Genomic DNA, 7,008 nt, shown 5'->3' with positions numbered 1-7,008 from the left:
TAAAAACTCGCGGGGGCGGCTTGCGTGAGCTAGAATCTTGGAGTCATTTTTACGTTATGAATTGCGCATGAGAATATGAATCTTTAGTTTACGTTATGAATTGCGCATGAGAATATGGATCTTTATCTTAAGTGGTTGCGCTGTTATGTTTGTTAGAGCCGGGAGTCTGGATTATATGTTGAAATAGGTCTAATAAGTCTGAAAGGACTAAGTAATTGGGATAGCGACTAATACCGAAATGTTGTTTATGATTGAAATAAAAATTGCCTTGCGGGCTGGGTGATAACTTACATGTTGGCCCGAAATAAAATTTTTGGTGAGCGATAGCTGGAGGGGATGACAGTGGCAACCCGAAGAATGGTGAAGGCTTGAGCGCGCTTCCGCAGACGTAGGATGTCGAGGCACCAGGTCATTGAAGCTGTGAACCGGGAGGATAGCCTAGACACTCGCGTATTCGCTGAAGTGGAGGTCGCGGGGATCCAAATGAAAGGTTTGTTAGATACAGGAGCCTCGGTCAGTCTGCTGTGAAAAATATGTCAAGAATTAGAAGAAGAATTAGGGGTTACGGTGCAATCTTACGTTTCAGTAGTCACAACTGCTGGAGGAGAGGATAAATCGATCATAGGTAGGGTAGAACTCACAATCTCGTACAGGGGGCAGCATACCAAAATAACGTTTTTTATCTGCCCGTACCTTAAGCAGCGGGCCTATTTTGGGATCGATTTCTGGCGAGCATTTAATCTGGCCATTGACATTTGGGGCCCCGAGAAGCTAATCTCCACGGAACACCAAGGGGAAGAACTCTTGGCCGTGTCGATGACGCATTATAAGGAAGAAGAGGAAGAATTCGAAGGTGAGCCGGCATCCTGGGAATTGTCTAGGGAACAAAGGATAGAATTAGAGGCGTTAAAGCAGGAGTTTTTGTATTTTGAATGTAGCGGATTAGGGACAACGGACTTAGAGAAGCACACTATCGACTTAGTGGAAGGTGCCCAACCGTTCAAAGATAGACCCTCCCCATTATCGCCAGCGATGCAGAAAGTAGTGGATACAGAAGGGGACAAAATGTTGAGTTTGGGGGTTCTAGAAGAGTGCAACAGCCCATGGAGTAACCGCACAACAGTAGTGCGAAGACCGGGGAAAAACCGTTTTTACCTCGATGCATGCAAGCTCAACAATTTGACGATGAAAGACGCGTATCCACTACGATGTATAAAATGTTTCCTATCTAGAATAGATGGATCTGAAGATCGCATATTGGCAGGTCGAACTAGACCGTACCAGGAACGCCACTATACCAGTTTCGCGTTATGCCATTTGGTTTATGCAATGCAGCCCAACGTCTGGTTCGTCTGATGGACAATGTAATTCCCAACGAGCTACGGACCAACGTCTTTGTGTACTTGGAAGATTTATAAGTTATTTCCCCAGATTTTTCAACGCACTTGAAATATTTGCGACAAGCGAACCTCTCAATCGGACTACACAAATCAAAATTTTTCTTCAAGGCATTGAAATACCTAGGATTCATTATTGGTTGAGGCACGCTTCGCATGGACCCCGATCGGGTTATAGCTATTAAACGAATCCCCGTGCCTCGGTAGCGCAGAGAAGTTCGCTCATTTTTGCGTACAGCAGGTTGGTACCGGCGCTTTATGCGAGATTTCGCGACTATGGCCGCACCCCTGACCGAAATGTTAAAAAAAAATAGCGGAAAGTTTGTATTAAGTGACGAGGCAACACAAGCCGTTGAACTGTTGAAGTCCGCCCTGACCACGGCCACAGACAGTGCGTGTCATGCAAGGAAGTCAAGGCGCCGAACTTTCGCATGCAAGTGGATCTAGGAAAAGAGGTAGTGACCGAGCGACCATTCCAAAAACTGTACACTGACTTCCTGAGAAAATACCCACGTTCGAAGCAAGGGCACGCTTGGATCTTCGTGGTAGTCGACCATTTTTCAAAATTCACTTTGTTGAAAGCAATGCGAGAGGCTACAGCTCTTAACGTAGTGGATTTTTTGGTCAGCGAGGTTTTCTATAAGTTTGGAGTACCCGAGGTCATCCACTCTGACAACGAACAACAGATCATATCAACATTCCAAAACATGATTTCAGCTTTGGGCATCTCGCACATGCGCACTGCAATGAAAGCGAGCGAGTTAATCGTACCGTGTTGTCGGAGATCCGGTCGTATCTAGAGCAAAATCACCGCGAGTGGGACCTCTACCTTCCGGAAATAGAGGTGTCAATACGCAATGCCATACACACAGCGACATCGGACATCATATGTTCCTAAATGTGGCATGCTACAAATTGGCTCGTAGGTTAGGGTCTCTGGGTGATCATGAGATTTCTCATGTACCCAGCAGACAAAATACGCCTGATTAGACAGCGAGTCCAAAGCCAACTACACTAGGCTTACGAAAGAAGTCATCGGCAGTACAACGTTCCTTAAGGCCAGAGTTGTGCGTCGAGTAGGCAACAACTCGTACCTGCTGGAAGACTTAAAAGGGGAGCCCCTAGGAGTGTTCCATGCGAAGGACATATGGGTGTAGATCAGGGTCGTGGGTGTGGCCTACGTTGGGCATTCTAATTAGCCGGCTGGGCGAAACAGTATAGGAAATGCGCACGCGGATTCTATTGTAACGGTCGGGCTCGCGTTTACAATAATCTGTGTGGTGATGTTGCATTTGACGTTATCGGCAGCATCGATTGTTTGCTTAGTTGGTTGCGTACGATATTACCGGCCACGCCGATATCTTTTTGTCATTGGGTCAGAGTTTCGTCGGTGAAGCTGGGCCCACAGCGGAGCCCAAATTATTGAAGGGTGGCAACGCCGGGCTTGCTATCTACGGCGCCAAAAGGGGTGATTGCTGTTGTCCACCCGATTCGCTCTTAAAGAGACTATAAGGAGAGCGGATCGCCTGCCCTTGAATATGCCCTTGGCCTTCATTTGAGCCGTTGACCCAAAATAATGCAGCTGTGCTGGTGGGCAACGTTGCCCGCCGCGTAAATGTATGCGTGTGCCGAAATTCGGCACCGATGTTGCTGCCCAAATGTACAGTATGGAGTTCGATTTGATCAACGGTCAACGGCGGGCGTGCCAGGTCGAAGCGATCTTAAAGAAAAGTTTCTTTTCTCTAGAAAAGTTTTCCGCAATTTAAAATTAAACCGTAAGATATTTTTTTTTTTAAAAAAATCTAAATTTAAACATTGTGTCAAAATATACAAAAATTAGAAAGACTTACAACTTAAGCGCGACAAGTGATGAACACATAAAAACCCTAAGACACTTAATAAATAAAAACGACCCCCGGCTCCGGCAAAGATATATTTTGCACGAGCGATACCAGCTTATACATATGTCATACACCATATGGCAAGGTAACAGAGGCAGTATTTCGTCACCTGTTCCATTTAATGTTGTTAAATGAGAATGCATTCTGTAAGATAAATGAAATTTTAGACATTAATCCACATTGTCTATAATCATAAGTATATGCAACAATAATAGTCACCTGGTGAAGAAATGTTCAAGTGCATGATAACGTAAATAACTGAATGGAGATACCTTATAAAATAGAAAGAAATAAGAAACATTAATTGTTAATAATTATAAGGAATGCAACCAATTATACGCACCTACTGAAGAGAGAAATGTCCGGCTAAGTCTCAATTGATGGGGGCATAACAGCCGACACGGGCTGATGCAGGCCATCTAGTGGCCAAAATGTGGGAGACAAGATCAGGCGATCGTCTCAGGTAGGGCGGGTACGCTGGGTCCGGAACCGGCACCCGATCTGGAAGAGTAAAGTGGATAAATAGTGTTTTTTTGTTAATTTATATTGAGCGTCTCACCTCTGTTTTTTACATTTGCTTGTAGTTACAGCTGTTAGTGTTGTTCACTTGTTAGAAGTTGAATAGTGTTGTATAGGTATGTTTTGCTACAGACGCTGTAGTTTTGTTGATATCGACTGTGCGGACTGCGGGCCAGGGATGGCACTACACCCAGAGAAACAGATGAGCCAGCCGGCGCGGCCCACTGAATGACAAGCAGTTCCGTAACATATTCCATGTAGTTTTTTCAAGATTCCATTTCCGGCGGCGGAACTTAACTTTATAGCAAGATGTGGGGACGGCTGCTAACTATCGATGATGAATCATTAAAAATATCGAAATTCGAAATTTTCGATTTGGCGGTGTATCAACCTAAAATACCAAAAATACTGTTTGTATTTCCAATATTTTGTTTTCAATAATTAAATAGAAATGTAGTTGTAAAATCAGTTTGAATATTTAGTTATTTATGTAAGCCATTTAATGTGGTTATATAATAAATTTCAAAAATAATAATATATATTAAAATTGATATATTAATTATACTTATGTTTTACATTATTAAAATTGGAAGATTAATTTTAAAAATATGTATAAATTAGCGTTTACAATTCGGCTTTAACCACGTCAAGTTATTTCATTCATTCCATTAATGTGGATAACAATAATAAGTTTGTGTTAGAATATATGAGGCACATTTAACATGGAGAGATTTACACCAGTCAATATAATCAAGATATTTATATTTACTAAAATATTTGTTTAACAAATCAAACAAAAGAATATTATTTATAGATTTTGAATCAATCCAAATAACGTAGCCTTTATGGGCATTATGACCTAAGCATAACTTACTCGCACTCATTCGGCTTGAGGCCAATGTAGAATTTCTTTTGCTGGGTCAGGCGCGTCTGTTAAAAATGTTACCACAAATATCAACTATTCATTATGCTCGCCGTCGCCTTGGGTCGCTGTGACACTTTTCTTGTTAACCTGGGTGACATCTACAAAAAATCAAATTGCAAGTGAGAATAAGCTGATTGATACTTACGGGTATCCCAGGGCAGAAGTGCATCATCTGATCGGGGCGGGTGCTGACATTTTAACAAAGATGTCTTGCCATACATCTTCTCCCTCTCTAATTGTAGATAATAATATACATAAGAAGCGTAATTTTTATTCTTTTAAAATTATAATAATTACGTCGCTCGATGCGCGTACCAAAACAATGCTCCGCATATATGTATGCGTGCACACATGAGCACCCTTTACACTGCCCTGTAGTTCTGCTGGTGTCAAGAAGCAAGCCTATACTAACGATTTGATGCATCACCGTTCGTTAGGTAATTCGCCAACGAACGGTCATGCGATGGCCCCAGAAAAAGATGACTAATAACGGTCTTATGCATTACTGGTCGTTAGTAAATTCGTTAGCGAATGGTCATGCATGCCGATCAAAACGAATGTATGGCCAATGCTTCGTTCCAAAAATTGTATATAGAACAATAAGACAACAATTTGCATATTAAAGGTCAATGAGCGGCGTCTGTTGTTATTGGTGTAATTTCCTTTTTATTTTGATTTTCGTTCGTTTTCTCGTCGCTTCTGTCTTCACGAGGCATCATTAAAGCGGTTCGTTTCATTTGAAAAGTGCGAAGAAGTTTATCTGGCCGTCGCCATCCATCCGCTAATGTAACTCCGGAATAAAAATTGAACAGCTATTATATCTAGTTCGCCCCAACAAGCATCGGTGGATCTGCAATAGAAGTTTCCAGCTACAAATTCAAGCAAGATAAGTAGCAGTGCACCTACCTCAACTTGTCCATTGCTAAAATTTCGGCAACTCCAGTCCTATTTATTAATATTTATATGTCTGAACATATTTTTTTGCTTCACATTGTCCGTGGGGCAGTTTCATTCAAACAAACAAAAAACCCTCAAATAAAATATTGTTCTTGGCCATTAGGGCATCTAAAAAGGGACAAATATTAAAAGAAATAAAACGGAAAGTGACTCCAATAAAAAGTCGCCATATTGGTGTCTGTACATATGTATATATATGTACAAGTGCATACCCCAAAAATTTAACCGATCGCCATATGTATGCAAGTACATAAAGACATATCTGCAGTCATAGGCTTTCGCTCCGTTCAACAATAAGTGTATGCTCTTCTCCTCTATATATATATGCTCTTCTCCTCTTCTATACTTCACCAAATAATCACATACCTAAATAAAAAACACACAATTCCGATTTGTATTTAGTTAATTAAAACCGAAACACTGTGCAAATTCACCGCATGTATATACACACAGACACACACATCACATTATATGTGTATCGTTTGTTATTTTTTCTCCACAGCAGCTTCAAGAACAATTTATATATATTTTTATAAAGTAATTGGCAAGTGCAGAAAGTAAACAAAAATCAGGGTTGTAAAATATCAAGATCGGTTTTCGATAAACTGAGTCTGAGCCACTTTTTTTTCTTTTATGTTTCCACTTTGCCATTGAGCTGCGTTTACTTAATAAAATACATACATATGCATTATTATTTCTTTATTCTTATAAAAATTGTTAAATAATAATTATAATTTTCTCTGGTGTTTCAATAAAGAAATAATTACATTTTTTTATCAAATTAAGAAACTAAATAAGCATCAATTTATAAAATTATTTGTTAAATAATTAGCTTAGCAAAATTTTCCGATTTCGTTAGACCCAATACTGCACACCATTTCGGTCCTTTAATTTTATTCTGATATCTCGATTCCATCGTTTCTGTGCCATTTCTCATTCCGTTTTCGCTCGGCTGATTCAAATAATTTATATTTGATCACATCTTACCCGATTATTACAATTTTTGGCTGTGAAGAGCCTAGTATGCCAATTGGTGGTGATAAGGTGTCAAAGCGACCTTGAAACTCGACTAGAGTGGTTATTGGGAAACTCAAGATCGAGGGTACCAGCACATCCGTCCGCAAGCCTGTGAGTCCGATTCCAACAAGAAATCTTACTCCAAAAATTACCGGTTTGACTAAGCAAAAGATGCAGACGTCAAGCGAAATGGCACTGAACGACTTCGTTTCGATAACTGACCGACTAGGCCAGTTTGAAGTGAAAATCAATGACGTGGGACTGTTCACTCTCCAAGTCCGACGAGATCAGA

General features: G+C 40.7%; 2 long non-coding RNA genes across 3 annotated transcripts; both read right to left on the bottom strand.

Annotated features, from left to right (window-relative positions):
- Nucleotides 1-3,377: 3,377 nt before the first annotated feature.
- LOC135439580 (uncharacterized) lies at nucleotides 3,378-3,917 on the bottom strand. The gene is made up of 4 exons (XR_010438116.1): nucleotides 3,858-3,917; nucleotides 3,642-3,799; nucleotides 3,518-3,570; nucleotides 3,378-3,442 (listed from the first exon to the last, which is right to left on the bottom strand). It is a non-coding gene; the product is annotated as an uncharacterized LOC135439580 (long non-coding RNA).
- A 1,574-nt stretch (nucleotides 3,918-5,491) lies between these two features.
- On the bottom strand, nucleotides 5,492-6,224 carry LOC135439579 (uncharacterized). Of its 2 annotated transcripts, none has more exons than XR_010438114.1 (3): nucleotides 6,066-6,224; nucleotides 5,649-5,807; nucleotides 5,492-5,592 (listed from the first exon to the last, which is right to left on the bottom strand). It is a non-coding gene; the product is annotated as an uncharacterized LOC135439579 (long non-coding RNA). The 2 variants fall into 2 exon arrangements; XR_010438115.1 differs by lacking the exon at nucleotides 6,066-6,224 and adding an exon at nucleotides 5,912-5,965.
- Between the last annotated feature and the right edge of the window lie 784 nt (nucleotides 6,225-7,008).

The sequence above is a fragment of the Drosophila montana genome, unplaced genomic scaffold, assembly GCF_035044405.1.
Source record: "Drosophila montana isolate Dmon_TW-CO22-7 unplaced genomic scaffold, ASM3504440v1 contig_51_1, whole genome shotgun sequence".
Classification (NCBI taxonomy): Eukaryota; Metazoa; Arthropoda; class Insecta; order Diptera; family Drosophilidae; genus Drosophila; species Drosophila montana.
Note: the sequence above shows the minus strand (reverse complement) of the source record. Positions and strands in the feature narration are given on the sequence as shown.